Genomic DNA, 20,354 nt, shown 5'->3' on the forward strand with positions numbered 1-20,354 from the left:
CCTGCTGCTAGTGTGTGTCAGGCCGACTTCAACTGACTGTAGTGTGCCCACTGCCAGTGCCCACCCCTGTCATACCGAGTGGCACAGGACTTTGCTTAAAAAATAGGCACTTAATTTTTACACTTTATTCTAAGGTTAGTTGCCTGCCAGTGTGTGTCAGGCTGACTTCCACTGACTGTAGTGTGCCCACTGCCAGTGCCCACCACTCATACCGGCTGGCACAGGACTTTGCATAAAAAAGGCATTTAATTTTTACACTTTAGTGTAATTTCAGCTGCTTGCCTGCTGCTAGTGTGTGTCAGGCCGACTTCAACTGACTGTAGTGTGCCCACTGCCAGTGCCCACCCCTGTCATACCGAGTGGCACAGGACTTTGCTTAAAAAATAGGCACTTAATTTTTACACTTTAATCTAAGGTTAGTTGCCTGCCAGTGTGTGTCAGGCTGACTTCCACTGACTGTAGTGTGCCCACTGCCAGTGCCCACCACTCATACCGGCTGGCACAGGACTTTGCTTAAAAAAGGCATTTAATTTTTACACTTTAATGTAATTTCAGCTGCTTGCCTGCTGCTAGTGTGTGTCAGGCCGACTTCAACTGACTGTAGTGTGCCCACTGCCAGTGCCCACCCCTGTCATACCGAGTGGCACAGGACTTTGCTTAAAAAATAGGCACTTAATTTTTACACTTTAATCTAAGGTTAGTTGCCTGCCAGTGTGTGTCAGGCTGACTTCCACTGACTGTAGTGTGCCCACTGCCAGTGCCCACCACTCATACCGGCTGGCACAGGACTTTGCATAAAAAAGGCATTCAATTTTTACACTTTAGTGTAATTTCAGCTGCTTGCCTGCTGCTAGTGTGTGTCAGGCCGACTTCAACTGACTGTAGTGTGCCCACTGCCAGTGCCCACCCCTGTCATACCGAGTGGCACAGGACTTTGCTTAAAAAATAGGCACTTAATTTTTACACTTTAATCTAAGGTTAGTTGCCTGCCAGTGTGTGTCAGGCTGACTTCCACTGACTGTAGTGTGCCCACTGCCAGTGCCCACCACTCATACCGGCTGGCACAGGACTTTGCTTAAAAAAGGCATTTAATTTTTACACTTTAATGTAATTTCAGCTGCTTGCCTGCTGCTAGTGTGTGTCAGGCCGACTTCAACTGACTGTAGTGTGCCCACTGCCAGTGCCAACCACTGATACCGGGTGGCACAGTAGCTTGCCGATAAATAAGGCATTTAATTTTTAGACAGTAGTCTAAATTCAGTTGCTTGCCTGCTGCCAGTGTGTGTCAGGCCCGCTTCCACTGACTGTAGTGTGCCCACTGCCAGTGCCAACCACTGATACCGGGTGGCACAGTAGCTTGCCGATAAATAAGGCATTTAATTTTTAGACAGTAGTCTAAATTCAGTTGCTTGCCTGCTGCCAGTGTGTGTCAGGCCCTCTTCCACTGACTGTAGTGTGCCCACTGCCAGTGCCAACCACTCATACCGGGTGGCACAGTAGCTTGCCGATAAATAAGGCATTTAATTTTTACACTTTAGTGTAATTTCAGTTGCTTGCCTGCTGCCAGTGTGTGTCAGGCCCGCTTCTACTGACTGTAGTGTGCCCACTGCCAGTGCCAACCACTGATACCGGGTGGCACAGTAGCTTGCCGATAAATAAGGCATTTAATTTTTACACTTTAGTGTAATTTCAGTTGCTTGCCTGCTGCCAGTGTGTGTCAGGCCCTCTTCCACTGACTGTAGTGTGCCCACTGCCAGTGCCAACCACTCATACCGGGTGGCACAGTAGCTTGCCGATAAATAAGGCATTTAATTTTTACACTTTAGTGTAATTTCAGTTGCTTGCCTGCTGCCAGTGTGTGTCAGGCCCGCTTCTACTGACTGTAGTGTGCCCACTGCCAGTGCCAACCACTGATACCGGGTGGCACAGTAGCTTGCCGATAAATAAGGCATTTAATTTTTACACTTTAGTGTAATTTCAGTTGCTTGCCTGCTGCCAGTGTGTGTCAGGCCCTCTTCCACTGACTGTAGTGTGCCCCCTAGCCAGTGCCAACCACTCATACCGGGTGGCACAGTAGCTTGCAGTTAAATAGGCATTAATTTGTACACTTTAGTGTAATTTCAGTTGCTTGCCTGCTGCCAGTGTGTGTCAGGCCCGCTTCTACTGACTGTAGTGTGCCCACTGCCTGTGCCAAACCACTGATACCGGGTGGCACAGTAGCTTGCCGATAAATAAGGCATTTAATTTTTTACCTTAGTGTAATTTCAGTTGCTTGCTGCTGCCAGTGTGTGTCAGGCCCGCTTCCACTGACGTAGTGTGCCACTGCAGTGCCAACCACTGATACCGGGTGGCACAGTAGCTTGCCGATAAATAAGGCATTTAATTTTTAGACAGTAGTCTAAATTCAGTTGCTTGCCTGCTGCCAGTCAGTGTGTCAGGCTCCTCTTCCACTGACTGTAGTGTGCCCACTGCCAGTGCCAACCACTCATACCGGGTGGCACAGTAAGCTTGCCGATAAATAAGGCATTTAATTTTTACACTTTAGTGTAATTTCAGTTGCTTGCTGCTGCCAGTGTGTGTCAGGCCCGCTTCTACTGACTGTAGTGTGCCCACTGCCAGTGCCAACCACTGACTACCGGGTGGCACAGTAGCTTGCCGATAAATAAGGCATTTAATTTTTAGACAGTAGTCCTAAATTCAGTTGCTTGCCTGCTGCCAGTGTGTGTCAGGCAGCCCCGCTTCCACTGACTGTAGTGTGCCCCACTGCCAGTGCCAACCACCTGATACCGGGATGGCACAGTAGCTTGTCGATAAATAAGGCATTTAATTTTTACACTTTAGTGTAATTTCCGTTGCTGCCCTGCTGCCAGTGTGTGTCAGGCCCGCTTCCACTGACTGTAGTGTGCCCACTGCCAGTGCCAACCACTCATACCGGGTGGCACAGTAGCAGTTGCCGTAAATAAGGCATTTAATTTTTAGACAGTAGTCTAAATTCAGTTGCTTGCCTGCTGCCAGTGTGTGTCAGGCCCTCTTCCACTGACTGTAGTGTGCCCACTGCCAGTGCCAACCATTCATACCGGGTGGCACAGTAGCTTGCCGATAAATAAGGCATTTAATTTTTACACTTTAGTGTAATTTCAGTTGCTTGCCTGCTGCCAGTGTGTGTCAGGCCCTCTTCCACTGACTGTAGTGTGCCCACTGCCAGTGCCAACCACCTGATAACCGGGGGTGGCACAGTAGCTTGCCGATAAATAAGGCATTTAATTTTTAGACAGTAGTCTAAATTCAGTTGCTTGCCTGCTGCCAGTGTGTGTCAGGCCCACTTCCACAGACTGTAGTGTGCCCACTGCCAGTGCCAACCACTCATACCGGGTGGCACAGTACCTAGCACGCGTAGTACCACTTATCTAAAAAAAAAAATGACAGGCAGAGGCAGGCCACCCCGCAGGGGCCGTCGTGGTCGTGGTGCTGTGATTTCCACTGTCCCTGGAATAATGCCCAGTTTTCAGAGGCCACGTACCCTGAACCCGAAAAATTCAGAGGACGTAGTTGACTGGCTTAGACAGGACACCCAATCTTCAACAGCTTCCGCTAAGAACCTTGACGCACCATCTCCTCCAACTCAGCTTCGGTCACCTGCTCTCAAGTTACCACGCACCCCGCCCGTCGCCACTACCACCACAGCCACCACAGCCGCTTCACTTGATCCGTCAGAGGAGTTATTTACACATCAGTTGGATGCAATTAGTGATGCGCAACCATTATTGCCAGATGATGTAGATTACGGGGATATGTCTCAGTCAGGCAGGATTACACACATGGACGTACAGTGTGATGATGATGATGTTGTACCCGCTGCTGCTTCCTTTGCTGAGGTGTCAGATACAAGTGAAGCGGTTGATGATGACGATGTGTCCACGGATGCCACGTGGGTGCCTGCTCGAAGAGAAGAAGAGGGGGAAAGTTCTGAAGGGGAGACAGAGAGAATGAGGAGACGAGTTGGAAGCAGGGGGAGGTCGTCGCAAGGAGTTAGTGGCACAGTCAGACAGCATGTATCGGCACCTGGGGTCAGCCAGACAGCACGCCAGTCAACGCATGCTGTTGCACCACTAGAATGCCGTCATTGCAAAGCCTCAGCAGTGTGGCATTTTTTTTGTGTGTCTGCCTCTGATAAAAGCAATGCCATTTGCAACCTGTGCCAAAAGAAACTGAGTCGTGGAAGTCCAAACACCATCCTTGGTACAACTGCTTTGCGAAGGCACATGATCTCACATCACAAACGCCTATGGGATCAACACATGAGTACAAGCAGCACACAAACTCAAAGCCACCATGCTCCTCCTGGTCCTGCATCTTCAGCCACGTCAACCACTGCTGTCCTCCCTGCCCCCTCTCAACCACCCGCCACTCCATCTCTCACCTTCAGCAGTTCCTGCTCATCTGCCCACAGTCAGGTGTCTGTCAAGGACATGTTTGAGCATAAGAAGCCAATGTCACAAAGTCACCCCCTTGCCCGGCGACTGACAGCTGGCTTGACGAACTGCTTAGCCGCCAGCTTTTACCATACCAGCTGGTAGAGTCTGAGGCCTTCAAAAATTTGTCGCTATTGGGACACCACAGTGGAAGGTACCCGGACGAAATTTTTTTTCAAAAAAGGCAATCCCAAACCTCTACCATGTCATTGAAAAGGGAAGTCATGGCATCTCTGGCATACAGTGTGTTGGGGCAAGGGTCATCTGCCACTGATACCCTGGTCTGCAAAGCACGGTCAGGCAGGTATATCACGTATATGCGCATTGGGTCAACCTGTGACGGCTGACAAGCATGGAATGCGTGGCTCTGCAGCGGAGTTGGTGACACACCACGACTTGCAGGCAGACCTACTGCCACTCCTCTACTCCTACTCCATCCTCTTTTAATTTCCTCCTCGGCTGAGTCCTCTTCTGGCTGCGGCGTCTGGCTGCACATCAACTGATTCCCCCCCAGCTCCCCAGGGGCTATTCCACATCCCGGATACGACAGTGTAACGCTATCTTGGGGTTGACTTGCCTGAACGTCAGAGAGCCACACAGGACCAGCACTCCTGTCCGCCCTGAACGCACAGGTGGATCAGTGGCTGACCCCGCACCAACTGGAGATCGGCAAAGTGGTGTGTGACAATGGAAGCAATCTGTTGGCGGCATTAAATTTGGGCAAGTTGTCACATGTGCCGTGCATGGCACATGTGTTGAATCTCATCGTACAACGTTTTGTGTCTAAGTACCCAGGCTTACAGGACGTCCTCAAGCAGGCCAGGAAGGTGTGTGGCCATTTCAGGCGTTCCTACACGGCCATGGCGCACTTTTCCGATATTCAGCGGCGAAACAAATGCCAGTGAGGCGCTTGATATGCGACAGCCCGACACGTTGGAATTCAACACTCCTAATGTTCGACCGCCTGCTCCAACAAGAAAAGCCGTCAACGAGTATTTGTATGACCGGGGTGCTAGGACAGCCTCTGCGGAGCTGGGAATCTTTTTGCCACGTTACTGGACACTCATGCGCAATGCCTGTAGGCTTATGCGTCCTTTTGAGGAGGTGACAAACCTAGTCAGTCGCACCGAAGGCACCATCAGCGACCTCATCCCATTTGTTTTCTTCCTGGAGCGTGCCCTGCGAAGAGTTCTGGATCAGGCTGTAGATGAGCGTGAAGAGGAAGAGGAAGAGTTGTGGTCACCATCACCACCAGAAACAGCCTTGTCATCATCGCTTGCCGGACCTGCAGCAACGCTGGAAGAGGAGTATGAGGAAGAGGAGTCAGAGGAGGATGTGGCGGCTTTGAGGAGGAGGAAGACCAACCACAGCAGGCACCCCAGGGTGCTCGTTGTTGTCACCTATCTGGGACCCATGGTGTTGTACGTGGCTGGGGGGAAGAACATACGTCAATGACATCAGTGAGGACGAGGAACGGGAAATGAGAAGCTCTGCATCCAACCTTGTTCAAATGGGGTCTTTCATGCTGTCATGTCTGTTGAGGGACCCACGTATAAAAAGGATAAAGGAGAACGATCTGTACTGGGTGACACGCTACTAGACCCCCGGTATAAGCAGAAAGTGGCAGAAATGTTACCAAATTACCGAAAGTCGGAAAGGATGCAGCAGTTCAAAACCAACTAAAAAATATGCTTTACACAGCTTATAAGGGAGATGTCACAGCACAACGGGAATCTAACAGGGGAAGAGGTGAGTGTAATCCTCCTCCTACCACGGCGGCAAGGGACTGGACGATTTACAGATGTGTTGTTGATGGAGGACATGCGGAGCTTTTTCAGTCCTACTCATCGCCACAGCCTTCGGGATCCAGCCTTAGAGAACGACTCGACCGACAGGTAGCAGACTACCTCGCCTTAACAGCAGATATCGACACTCTGAGGAGCAATGACCCCTTCACTACTGGGTGTGCAGGCTTGACCTGTGGCCTGAGCTATCCCAGTTTGCGATAGAACTTCTGGCCTGCCCTGCTTCAAGTGGTCCTGTCAGAAAGGAGCTTCAGTGCAGCAGGAGGCATTGTCACTGACAAGAGAAGTCGCCCTCGGTCTAAAAAAGTGTTGATTACCTCACTTCATAAAGATGAATGAGGCATGGATCCCGAAGGGACTGACAGTGTGGGATACGTTTGACTAACAAAAGGCCTGAATACATGCCTTGGCCTCAAAATGGTCCCCACGCTGCTGTATTTAATGTCTGCATACCGGATGACTTTCGTGAATTCTCCACCACCAACTAGGGTTCAAGCCGTAATGTTTTAGTCACTTTTCTGCCTGGAAAACATAAATTTTTCCGGCCGCTGCTACAATAGCGTCTGCAAACAGTGCCATTATTTTTTCAGGCATGTGTACATGCCTAATTTTTCTGTCCTATGGTGCAGCACTGTGGCTGCAAAAACAAACCAAAAAAAAAAGGCACATACAAGTGTCAATTCCCCTTCGTGATCGTTTCCTTGTTGTGGTGAAGGGGCTTGCGTATCACAATGAAGCAATCATCATCACCTCTATAAAAGTGTGTTGGCAATGTTGCCACACCCAGATGATAAGGCCGTTGCTTCATTATGGTCAGACCAAAGCGATCGGGTGGCACGCTACTAGACCCCCCGGTATAAGCAGAAAGTGGCAGAAATGTACCAAATTACCAAAAGTCGGAAAAGGATGCAGCAGTTCAAAACCAAACTAAAAAATATGCTTTACACAGCTTATAAGGGGGATGTCAATGGGGGATTCGACAATGGTTAATCAATTCGACGGGATAGGGTCCGTAACAGGGATTAAACTGAGAGCAATAGTACTAGATAAGACACCACTCATATAGGGTGTCACAGCACATTGCTCTGTGCACGCGCTGTGCCCCCAATTTGGGAGTAAGAGGACCGACCAATGCTGCTTTTTCCATCTCCCGGTTCCTGAAATCAATTCAGTATTAGTGTATGAGAGTTGGTCTGTCACTGTGAAGGCAGTCGAAGGTACCCGGCCTAAATTTTTTTTCATAAAAGGCAATTCCCTGATATGGGACGTAACAGGGATTAAACTGATGAGAATAATACTACAGAAAATACCACTCATATCGGTGGAGGGAGCCAGCGTTTTTTTAACCATCTCCCCGTTCAAAAAATCTATTTAATAAATGGCCCCCAGATTGGGGATGTTAGAGGGATTAAACTGATGAGAATAGTACTACAGAAAATACCACTCATATCGGGTGTGACAGTAAATTGCACGGCGCAGATGCAGTCACCGTGGTTTAAAACAGAGTGGAGGGAGCCAGCGTTTTTTTAACCATCTCCCCGTTCGAAAAATCTATTCAATAAATGGCACCCAGATTGGGGACGTTAGAGGGATTAAACTGATGAGAATAGTACTACAGAAAATACCACTCATATCGGGTGTGACAGTAAATTGCACGGCGCAGACGCAGTCACCGTGGTTTAAAACAGAGTGGAGGGAGCCAGGTTTTTTTTAACCATCTCCCCGTTCGAAAAATCTATTCAATAAATGGCACCCAGATTGGGGACGTTAGAGGATTAAACTGATGAGAATAAGTACTACAGAAATACCACTCATATCGGGGTGTGACAGTAAATTGCACGGCGCAGACGCAGTCACCGTGGATTAAAACAGAGTGGAGGGAGCCAGCGTTTTTTTTAACCATCTCCCCGTCCGAAAAATCTGTTTAATAAATGGCCCCCAGATTGGGGAGTCGGGGACGTTAGAGCGATCTAAACTGATGAGAATAGTACTACAGAAAATACCACTCATATCGGGTGTGACAGTAAATTGCACGGCGCAGACGCAGTCACCGTGGATAAAAACAAAGGGGAGGGAGCCAGCGTTTTTTTAACCATCTCCCCGTTCGAAAAATCTATTCAATAAATGGCACCCAGATTGGGGACGTTAGAGGGATTAAACTGATGAGAATAGTACTACAGAAAATACCACTCATATCGGGTGTGACAGTAAATTGCACGGCGCTAGATGCAGTCCACCGTGGTTTAAAACAGAGTGGAGGGAGCCAGCGTTTTTTTAACCATCTCCCCGTTCGAAAAATCTATTCAATAAATGGCACCCAGATTGGGGACGTTAGAGGGATTAAACTGATGAGAATAGTACTACAGAAAATACCACTCATATCGGGTGTGACAGTAAATTGCACGGCGCAGACGCAGTCACCGTGGATAAAAACAAAGGGGAGGGAGCCAGCGTTTTTTTTAACCATCTCCCCGTTCGAAAAATCTATTCAATAAATGGCACCCAGATTGGGGACGTAGAGGGATTAAACTGATGAGAATAGTACTACAGAAAATACCACTCATATCGGGTGTGACAGTAAAATTGCCGGCGCAGACGCAGTCACCGTGGATTAAAACAGAGTGGAGGGAGCCAGCGTTTTTTAACCATCTCCCCGTCCGAAAAATCTGTTTAATAAATGGCCCCCAGATTGGGGAGTCGGGGACGTTAGAGGGATTAAACTGATGAGAATAGTACTACAGAAAATACCACTCATATCGGGTGTGACAGTAAATTGCACGGCGCAGACGCAGTCACCGTGGATAAAAACAAAGGGGAGGGAGCCAGCGTTTTTTTTAACCATCTCCCCGTTCGAAAAATCTATTCAATAAATGGCACCCAGATTGGGGACGTTAGAGGGATTAAACTGATGAGAATAGTACTACAGAAAATACCACTCATATCGGGTGTGACAGTAAATTGCACGGCGCAGACGCAGTCACCGTGGATTAAAACAGAGTGGAGGGAGCCAGCGTTTTTTTAACCATCTCCCCGTCCGAAAAATCTGTTAATAAATGGCCCCCAGATTGGGGAGTCGGGGACGTTAGAGGATTAAACTGATGAGAATAGTACTACAGAAAATACCACTCATAATCGGGTGTGACAGTAAATTGCACGGCGCAGACGCAGTCACCGTGGATAAAAACAAAGGGGAGGGAGCCAGCGTTTTTTAACCATCTCCCCGTTCGAAAAATCTATTCAATAAATGGCACCCAGATTGGGGACGTTAGAGGGATTAAACTGATGAGAATAGTACTACAGAAAATACCACTCATATCGGGTGTGACAGTAAATTGCACGGCGCAGACGCAGTCACCGTGGATTAAAACAGAGTGGAGGGAGCCAGCGTTTTTTTAACCATCTCCCCGTCCGAAAATCTGTTTAATAAATGGCCCCCAGATTGGGGAGTCGGGGACGTTAGAGGGATTAAACTGATGAGAATAGTACTACAGAAAATACCACTCATATCGGGTGTGACAGTAAATTGCACGGCGCAGACGCAGTCACCGTGGATAAAAACAAAGGGGAGGGAGCCAGCGTTTTTTTAACCATCTCCCCGTTCGAAAAATCAATTCAATTGACCTTTCGGGGACCCTTGGTGTTGTACGTGGCTGGGTGGAGGAAGAAACTTCAATGACATCACCGGGACGTGGCTAGCTTGGTATCCAACCTTGTGCAAATGGGGAGTTTGCGGTTGTGCAAATGAACTGTTTGCGGTGCATTAAAGGGGAGTTTGGTCTGTCAATGTCTGTGATGCGGGCGTAACCCTTACACTACCTGATCGATACAACATCATACCTGATCGTATACACACACTGGATGTTTTAAAGCACGTTATTCCAAACAATTTAGGAATGTTAGTTGATTTATGCCCTTTATGGATTAAAACCCGACTCTGCGTCCACTACGTAATTTTCCATGGGAGTTTTGCCATAGATCCCCCTCCGGCATGCCACAGTCCAGGTGTTAGACCCCTTGAAACAACTTTCTCATCACTATTGTGGCCAGAAAGAGTCCCTGTGGGTTTTAAAATTCGCCTGTCTATTGAAGTCTATGGCGGTTCGCCCGGTTCGCCAGTTCGCGAACATTTGCGGAAGTTCGCGTTCGCTGTTCGCGAACTGAAAATTTTATGTTCGCGACATCACTACTAAGGAACCCCTGTGTATCAGAGACCAACCAAACAGATCACCAGGTCACCTGTCCAGCATGGAGTATATGAACAATAATAACAGGTAAAGTGTCTATTCAAAGGCAGTGCACTGTAGCTGTATACCAGATGAAGTATCCATACAGAGGACAATGCACTGTCAGCTATATAAGTAACTGGTAACTATAAGCAGTAATATAGATAACATTGCTACAAACGGACCACAGTAACAATATCAGTAACATTGCTAGTAGTAGGCATGAGGTAAGCCCAAAACAATACCCAAGGGATACATAAGAAAGACACAGGACCAATGAAAAAAAACTAGTGATAATTTACCCATGTTGGGCAAGTGACCCAGCACAGGCGCATCATCACAACGCGTCGTGAATCGCAACACGTGACTAATGACGCCGCCCGCCGCCGGTCACCATGGGAGCAAGTCTGATGGAGCATCACATGATGAGCCAGACCAGCGCATGCATGGGATGCTTACCAGTACCGATGCATAGAGGACGCTGAACTCCACTACCAACACAATATAAAGCCCTAAAGTGCATAGTGCATCAACAATATGTATAAGAGAGCAGTGATAAAATCAATTACTATACAGAAAGGCATTATAAATACTACAGCCGTGATGACTAAAAAGTGCACATAATAGTGTAAAAAAGAAAAGCAGATAACATAGTGCAGTTTGTATTACAAACACTGCACTGATACTACATTATTAAAAATGAAAAATTACAAACTACTGTGATAATACATGATTCAACATTACATAGTATAGGCAATTTATCAACATATAGTACACATAAGAGCAAATGATAGGGTGCAATAAAATACATATGTATCAATTCATGAACAAAAAGTGAATATTATAATAGATATATATAAACACTAAAAATACATAAAAGTGTATCCAGTACATAATAATACATATGAAAGTGAATCGTGCATGGTGGAGCAGCGTCTAAGTATCTTGAACTATGAGGATAAAGTTGAGCCAATGCATCTCAAAGTATCAGTGCATAGGTGCTATATGAAAAATAAAGATAAAAGGAGTATATGTTAGAAGCAATAAAAACATAATTACCCCAAATAAAGAAAACAATAAAGGAGCTCTTTCATAAAAAGGACCCAAAACTGACCGCTTCATTTAGACCCAGAGGGATCTCAGTTTTGTAGGAGTAATTTTTTTAATATCTCCTCCTCGATTACCCACAATTATCTTATCAATGCCCCTCACTCTCAGGCCTCATGGGTCACAGTCATGATGTTCCTTAAAATGTATGGCTATAAATTGTAATTTGGCCAAATCTTCGGCCCTCATCTAACCTGCCAATCTGATTTTACTGGCATGCTGTCACTACCAGAGCTTTGAGACGTTCTCACAGCTCTGTTTCTCCACCCCTGTGATGAAGTCACTACCAGAGCTTGGAGGAGTTCTCACTGCTCTGTTTCTCCGCCCCTGGGATGAGGTCATTACTTTCTGTTTCCTTCCTTCCAGCTGTTCCTCCTATGTTTGATTTCTCTACCTTTAAATCACCCCTCCTCCTTTTGTAGAGTGTGGATTATATTTCTCATTTGAGTTGTAGCTCTTGCTTGAGTATCTTCACTTGTATGCTATCTTTTCACTGGACCTTTGTTCTGCTGCAGCAAGTACTCCGGATATTGCCACCTGTCTTTGGATCCGTCTTCTCTGCTGCCGCAGCACCTTCAGCTAAGTGTGCAGACATTGTAGTGTATCTGTTTGTTTTCTGACCGGATCCGAGGCGACCACGGTTCCCTCCATATACTGAGCAGGGCACCAGTGGCCGTGCCCCTTCCACTATTGTAGGGGTTACAGTGGTCATCAGTCTTAGGTACGCGGGCATGCCTCGTTCCATCATTAGGATCTGGGTATGTGCTTAGCAGCATAGGGAAAGCTTTGAGGGTCTGACAGGGGTCACCCTTTATCCTCCCTAGTTTGGGTCCGGTCAGTGGCTCTATTTTCTGTGTATGCTATAGTTGCTCACTTACAGCCGTGACATTATAATCCACCAAAACCGTCTCTTTTGACATGGATCCGCTTTCTGGCCTGGTTGACCGCATGCAGGGTCTTTCTTTGGAGGTAGCGGATCTCCGTCAATCTATGACTCAGCTTCAAGCATTGGGCTCTGCTCCGGCCCATGGAGTCTGTTGCGAGCCAAAGGTCTCACTTCCGGAAACGTTCTCCGGGGGCAGTGAGAATTTTGTTCGCTTCAGAGAGGCATGCAAACTCCATTTTTGCTTGTGTCCCCATTCCTCTGGTAATGAAGAGCAGAGGGTGAGGATTGCCATCTCCCTGCTCAGGGGTAATGCTCAGACTTGGGCATTTTCGCTGCCATCAGGGGATCCCTCCCTTCGATCCGTGGAAAGATTTTTTGTGGCCCTGGGGAAGATATATGATGACCCGGATCGTGTTGCGCTGGCCGAATCTAACTTACGTTTTTTATGCCAGAACAAACTGTCTGCGAGTTTTATTGTTCTGAATTTCGGAGATGGGCAGCTGATTCAGGTTGGAATGATGCTGCACTCCGGAGTCAGTTCTGTCATGGTCTCTCAGAGAGATTGAAAGATGCGTTTGCTTTCCATGAGAGACCAACTTCCTTAGAGTCTGCCATGTCATTGGCGGTACGCCTTGACAGGCGTCTAAGAGAAAGAAACGAGACCTCTCTGTCCAGCCATTGTCAGTCTAGGGGCAGTGGTGCGGACTCATTCAGTGTGCAAGGGCCTCATCCTGTCTCGGTCCCCTCTGAGGAGGAGCCCATGCAGCTAGGTCGACTTGCCCCCTGATAAAAGAGGATTTAGTCCTCAGAGTATGGTGTGTTTTTGTTGTGGGGGCATAGGTCATTTGGCAAATGTTTGTCCGTCTAGGAGATTCTTGAACTGTACTAAGAGCGATAATAAGAGAAAAACCTCAAAAGGTAAATCATCAAACTCTGCTTCATCTGCTACTTTGGGCAAAGTTGATGTAGGAATTGATGCTTTTGCTCTGACCTGCAGTTCCCGTTTTCTCCTGTCTGCCAGGGTGGCGCTAGAGAGCAAAGTCATTTCTTGTGAGATTTTTGTCGATAGTGGAGCGGCCGTCAATCTTATTGACACTCAATTTGTAGCCATGCATGGTTTTCAGGTTTGTACATTAGAAAAGGATATACCTGTTTTTGCTATTGACTCTGTCTCCACTCTCCACAGAGATCTCTGAAGGGCATTGTTCACAATATCCGGTTGGCTGGGGGTGACACTCATGTGGAGGATATATCTTGTTTTGTCCTTAACGGATTGCCTTCTCCTCTAGTTTTGGGGTTACCCTGGCTCACTAGACATAACCCCACTATTGATTGGCAAGGAAGGCAAATAAATGAGTGGAGTGACTTTTGTAGAGAGAATTGTCTCACAGCGACTTTTGCAGAGGTGTCTACTAAAACTGTGCCATCATTTCTCTCTGATTTCTCGGACGTGTTTTCCGAGAGCAGTGTTCAGGAGCTACCTCCTCACCGGGAGTTTGACTGTCCCATTAACCTCATTCCCGGCGCCAAGCTGCCAAAAGCACGCCTCTACAATCTCTCACAACCGGAAAGAATCGCAATGCGAACCTATATCTCCGAGAGTCTCGATAAGGGGCATATTCGTCCCTCAAAATCACCTGTTGCCGCTGGTTTTTTTTTTGTTAAAAAAAAGATGGCTCTCTGAGACCTTGCCTAGATTTTAGGGAGCTGAACCGTATCACGATTCGCGATCCCTATCCCCTTCCTCTGATCCCGGACCTCTTCAAACAAATTGTGAGGTCAAGGTTTTTTCCAAATTGGATTTGAGAGGCGCGTACAACCTGGTCAGGGTCAGAGAGGGGGATGAATGGAAAACGGCCTTTAATACCCCTAACGGGCATTTCGAGAATCTCGTTATGCCTTTCGGCCTGATGAATGCTCCGGCCGTCTTTCAGCATTTTGTTAACAGTATTTTCTACCATTTAATGGGGAAATTTGTATTGGTGTATCTTGATGATATTTTGATTTTTTCCCCTGATGTTCAGACCCATCAGGATCATCTTTTTCAGGTTCTGCAGATTCTGTGGGAAAATAAATTGTACGCCAAGCTGGAGAATGTGTTTTTATGGTATCAGAGATTCAATTTCTGGGTTTTCTTCTCTCTGCTTCTGGTTTTTCGCATGGATCCGGAGAAGGTCCGTGCTGTACTTGAGTGGGAGCTTCCCGAGAATCAGAAGGCATTGATGCGCTTTCTGGGTTTTGCGAACTATTACAGAAAGTTCATTTTCAATTATTCCTCTGTTGTCAAACCCCTCACTGACATGACAAAAAAGGGGGCGGATTTTTCCTCTTGGTCGGAGGAGGCGCTTGCAGCTTTTTCTAAGATTAAAGAGAGTTTTGCGTCTGCTCCCGTCTTGGTGCATCCCGATGTTTCCTTACCTTTTATTGTTGAGGTGGATGCTTCCGAGGTGGGTGTGGGTGCGGTTTTGTCCCAGGGCCCTTCTCCTGCCAAATGGCGACCCTGTGCCTTTTTCTCTAAAAAACTCTCCCCGGCAGAGAAAAACTATGATGTGGGAGATAGGGAGTTGTTGGCCATCAAGTTGGCTTTCGAGGAATGGCGCCATTGGTTGGAGGGGGCCAGGCACCCTATCACTGTTTTTACCGACCATAAGAATCTGGCATACTTGGAGTCGGCCAGGCGTATGAATCCGAGACAGGCCAGATGGTCTCTGTTCTTCTCCAGATTCAATTTTGTCGTTACATTCCGCCCTGGGATCAAAAATGTGAAGGCTGATGCTCTCTCTCGCTGTTTTCCGGGAGGAGGAAACTCCGAGGACCCGGGACCCATTTTGGCGGAGGGGGTAGTTGTTTCTGCTCTATATTCTGATTTAGAGACCAAGGTCCAGGCTGTCCAGACTGAGGCACCTGCCCGTTGTCCTTCTGGGAAGTTGTTTGTGCCTCCTGAGCTACGTCACAAACTCTTCAAGGAGCATCATGATACTGTTCTTGCTGGTCACCCTGGGAGTAGAGCCACGGTAGATCTCATTGCTCGGAGATTTTGGTGGCCGGCTCTTCGTAAGTCGGTGGAGGGTTTTGTGGCTGCTTGTGAGACGTGCGCTCGCGCTAAGGTCCCTCGTTCACGGCCTTCAGGTTCCCTTCTCCCGTTACCCATACCTTCCCGTCCTTGGACACACCTGTCCATGGACTTCATCACGGATCTTCCTCGTTCCTCAGGGAAGTCGGTGATCCTGGTGGTGGTGGACCGTTTTAGCAAGATGGCTCATTTCGTACCTTTCCCTGGTTTACCCAATGCTAAAACGTTGGCGCAAGCTTTTGTCGACCATATTGTTAAGTTGCATGGCATTCCCTCTGATATTGTTTCCGATAGAGGCACGCAGTTTGTGTCCAGATTCTGGAAGGCTTTCTGTTCTCGCCTGGGGGTTCGGCTGTCCTTCTCTTCTGCTTTTCACCCGCAGTCGAATGGTCAGACTGAGCGCCTCAATCAGAATCTGGAGACATATTTGCGCTGTTTTGTGGCAGAGAATCAGGAGGATTGGTGTTCATTTCTCCCTCTTGCTGAGTTTGCTCTGAACAACCGTCGTCAGGAATCTTCTGATAAGTCACCATTCTTTGGTGCATATGGGTTCCATCCGCAGTTTGGGACATTCTCGGGAGGGGCTCCTTCTGGTTTACCTGAGGAGGAGAGATTTTCCTCGTCTTTGTCTACCATTTGGCAAAAGATTCAGAGTAATCTTAGAAAGATGAGTGAGAAGTATAAGCGTGTGGCTGATAAGAGACGTGTGCCTGGTCCGGACCTGAATGTGGGTGATCTGGTGTGGTTGTCTACAAGAAATATTAAACTGAAGGTTCCCTCCTGGAAATTGGGTCCCAAGTTTATTGGGCCTTATAAAATCTTGTCAGTCATCAATCCTGTTGCCTTCCGTCTTGATCTTTCACGGGTTTGGAAGATACATAATGTATTTCACAGATCTCTCTTAAAACCATATGTCCAGCCCACGGTACCCTCCTCTTTGCCTCCTCCTCCGATTTTGGTTGATGGCAATCTGGAGTTTGAGGTTTCCAGAATTGTGGACTCTCGCATTGTCCGTGGTTCTCTTCAGTACCTCGTTTATTGGAAGGGTTATGGTCCTGAGGAGAGGATGTGGGTTCCGGTGTCGGACATTAAAGCCACTCGCCTCATCAGGGCATTTCATAGGGCTCATCCTGAGAAGGTGGGTCCTGGGTGTCCGGAGTCCACCCGTAGAGGGGGGGGGGGGGGGGTACTGTCACTACCAGAGCTTTGAGACGTTCTCACAGCTCTGTTTCTCTACCCCTGTGATGATGTCACTATCAGAGCTTGGAGGAGTTCTCACTGCTCTGTTTCTCCGCCCCTGGGATGAGGTCATTACTTTCTGTTTCCTTCCTTCCAGCTGTTCCTCCTATGTTTGATTTCTCTACCTTTAAATCACCCCTCCTCCTTTTGTAGAGTGTGGATTATATTTCTCATTTGAGTTGTAGCTCTTGCTTGAGTATCTTCACTTGTATGCTATCTTTTCACTAGACCTTTGTTCTGCTACAGCAAGTACTCCGGATATTGCCACCTGTCTTTGGATCCGTCTTCTCTGCTGCCGCAGCACCTTCAGCTAAGTGTGCAGACATTGTAGTGTATCTGTTTGTTTTCTGACCGGATCCGAGGCGACCACGGTTCCCTCCACATACTGAGCAGGGCACCGGTGGCCGTGCCCCTTCCACTATTGTAGGGGTTACAGTGGTCATCAGTCTTAGGTACGCGGGCATGCCTCGTTCCACCATTAGGATCCGGGTATGTGCTTAGCAGCATAGGGAAAGCTTTGAGGGTCTGACAGGGGTCACCCTTTATCCTCGCTAGTTTGGGTCCGGTCAGTGGCTCTATTTTCTGTGTATGCTCTAGTTGCTCACTTACAGCCATGACACATGCTCCAAAATCCGTATCCGGAGCTCACTCGTCGTCATGCCAACATAGAACAAGCCACAAGGACATGTCGCAAGGTAAATGACAGCCGTAGATTTGCAAGTAATATGATGGACAATCTGGTATTGTTTGACCCTACCTGAGTCCTGAAAGGTTGTGGTTTTCAAAACATATCTGCAAGCCTGACCATTACCACACAGGAAATAACCCCACCCTGGGCCTTTACGCCCAAAGATGTACTGTGTATTCGGTGGACTGTAATGACTTCTAGTTAGTATGTCACCCAAATTTTTGGCCCTCTTCCATGTGATAAGGAGGTAATCCAAGAGAGCATTTTTCAGATCTTTATCAGATAACAGAATGGGCCAGTATTTTGTCATAATCTCACGTATTGTACCCCATTGAGTATCAAAAGGGGTAATAAAACTGAGTTTATTATCATACATTTTTGGTTTACTCACCAAAAGAGAGTCACGTGTGGATAATTTTGCAGTCAAGTAACCCCTTCTAATGTCATGTTGTTTATATCTTCTGCTGTGGAATCTGTTAAAAAGATCTCCTGATCGGGTCTCAAAGCTGTCGTCACTGAAACAGATACGTCGGAGCCTCAGAAACTGTCCAGTAGGGATAGCCCTGATGGTCTGTGGGTAATGAGAGGAACTGGCAAGTAAGAGAGCATTCGTGGAGGTAGGCTTCCTGTAGAGGTCCGGAGAGACCCCACCATCATCACCCTTAATCAGCAGGATGTCCAGAAATTCAACATGTGTACTACGATATGTCCATGTTAGTTTGATATTTTGGTCATTGGTGTTAAGCCGCTGAAGAAAAATATCCAGGTCGGATGTCGAGCCCTGCCAGATGAACAGAATATCGTTGATATATCTAGACCATGAGATCACAGAGCTATAGCCAGTTAGATTGATGTAATTCAGTATAGGTTTTGCAGTATGTAGTACTAGGCCCATATGTATTTGTTGATATATTTTTCGAGGTACAGGTTGGTTTACACAAGATCACCATGTAGCTAAATTTTTCTAAAAAAAGCACTGACTAAACTGTTTGAGGCTACCATTAGACTTTTCCCTTATGGTAGCCTTGAACTATTCAATCGGTGCTTTTTAATAAATATAATTTTTCCCTGTTGGTAGCTTCAAAGTGTTCAATTAGTGCTTTTTCATAATAAGATTTTACCCTGGTGGTAGCCTCAAACTGTTCAATGTTTTTTATAAAGAAAATCTCATTTAGGTTTCTGGGAAAGATATTTAAATTCAAATTATCTTTTTAAAAAGAAAAGAACACTAAGGCTACTTTCACACTAGCGTTCGGGGCTCCGCTTGTGAGCTCCGTTTGAAGGGTCTCACAAGCGGCCCCGAACGCATCCGTACTGCCCTAATGCATTCTGAGTGGATGCGGATCCGCTCAGAATGCATCAGTCTGGCAGCGTTCAGCCTCCGCTCCGCTCAGCAAGCGGACACCTGAACGCTGCTTGCAGTGTTCAGGTGTCCGCCTGGCCGTGCGGAGGCAAGCGGATCCATCCAGACTTACAATGTAAGTCAATGGGGACGGATCCGTTTGAAGATGACACAATATGGCTCAATTTTCAAACGGATCCGTCCCCCATTGACTTTCAATGTAAAGTCTGGACGGATCCGTCTGAACTACTTTCACACTTAGAATTTTTTTTAAACTATAATGCAGACGTATCCGTTCTGAACGGATCCAAACGTCTGCATTATAGGAGCGGATCCGTCTGTGCATACATCAGACGGACCCGCTCTGAACGCAAGTGTGAAAGTAGCCTAAGCCTTTCTGATGCCAGTAGAAGAAAGATATTCTAATTTGCATATATTTTTTCCGGAACCACAGAGCAGCGATGGCTGGACTACAATATGCCTCATGCATATTGATATATTGTTCTGTTATTTTTCAAATGTCCATTCATTCCCCCATGTCTCTGTTCTTATTATATTCTTCATATATTCTTGTAGTACGCCTGATGAAGGGACTGGCGATGTCTCGAAAGCTCGCTATGTAACATCATTACTTCTATTTTTGCAATACTCTTATTTTGTTTCTCTTAATGAGAGCACTAATCTACTCAAGGTCTCAGCACTCAGACCCCCACCACCATCTTTATGATATATTAAACGTTTTGTGAATAGTTAGTGACACTTTAACCCCTTCATGTCAGTATGATTACAGTGATACATTATTATACTTACAAATAAAATCTTTGAAAAATAAATAATTTTTCCTTTGTATCATCATATTCTGACCCCCATAACTTTTCATATTTAGATCTATGGAGGTATATGGGGGCTCAATTTCTGCAGAATGATCTGTAGTTTTCTTTGATTCCATTTCAGGGTGTGTATGATCACCGTACAGGATAACTATTGTTTGGGCATTTTGGGATGCAGCAATACCATTGATCTTTATAGTTTTATTATTTTTATTTTTTTAATAGGAAAAGGGGTGTGATTTGAATTTTTATATATTTTTTTTTAACTTTTATTAATAGATTTTTAGTCCTCATAAGGGACTTTAACATGACTGCAATGACATAGACTGCAATGACTTACCATCAAATGTTGTTATCTAGCCCTGCTATAGGTCAGGCTTGATGGGAACTTCGCATTCAGAAGGCCCCAGGCTGCCATAGCATCTGAATGACTGCCTCAGTTTTGTCATGGGGAAGCGTTTCAGCCTCCAGAGAGCAGAGCTCCTGTAAAATAACTGTTCAGATGCTGTTGTTGCAATTGACCATAGCATCTGGGGGATTAAAGGTCTGCGTTATTGTTGATCACGGACTCTACCTCCAGGTGTCTGCTGTGTTAAACAGCAGGCACCTGGCGGCCGTGGAACTCCTGAGCGAGTGCCATCTTTAAAGACCTGACAACTGGTGTACATGTACACTCAATGTTGGGAATG

This window comes from Bufo bufo, chromosome 4 (genome assembly GCF_905171765.1).
Source record: "Bufo bufo chromosome 4, aBufBuf1.1, whole genome shotgun sequence".
In the NCBI taxonomy this organism is placed as follows: domain Eukaryota; kingdom Metazoa; phylum Chordata; class Amphibia; order Anura; family Bufonidae; genus Bufo; species Bufo bufo.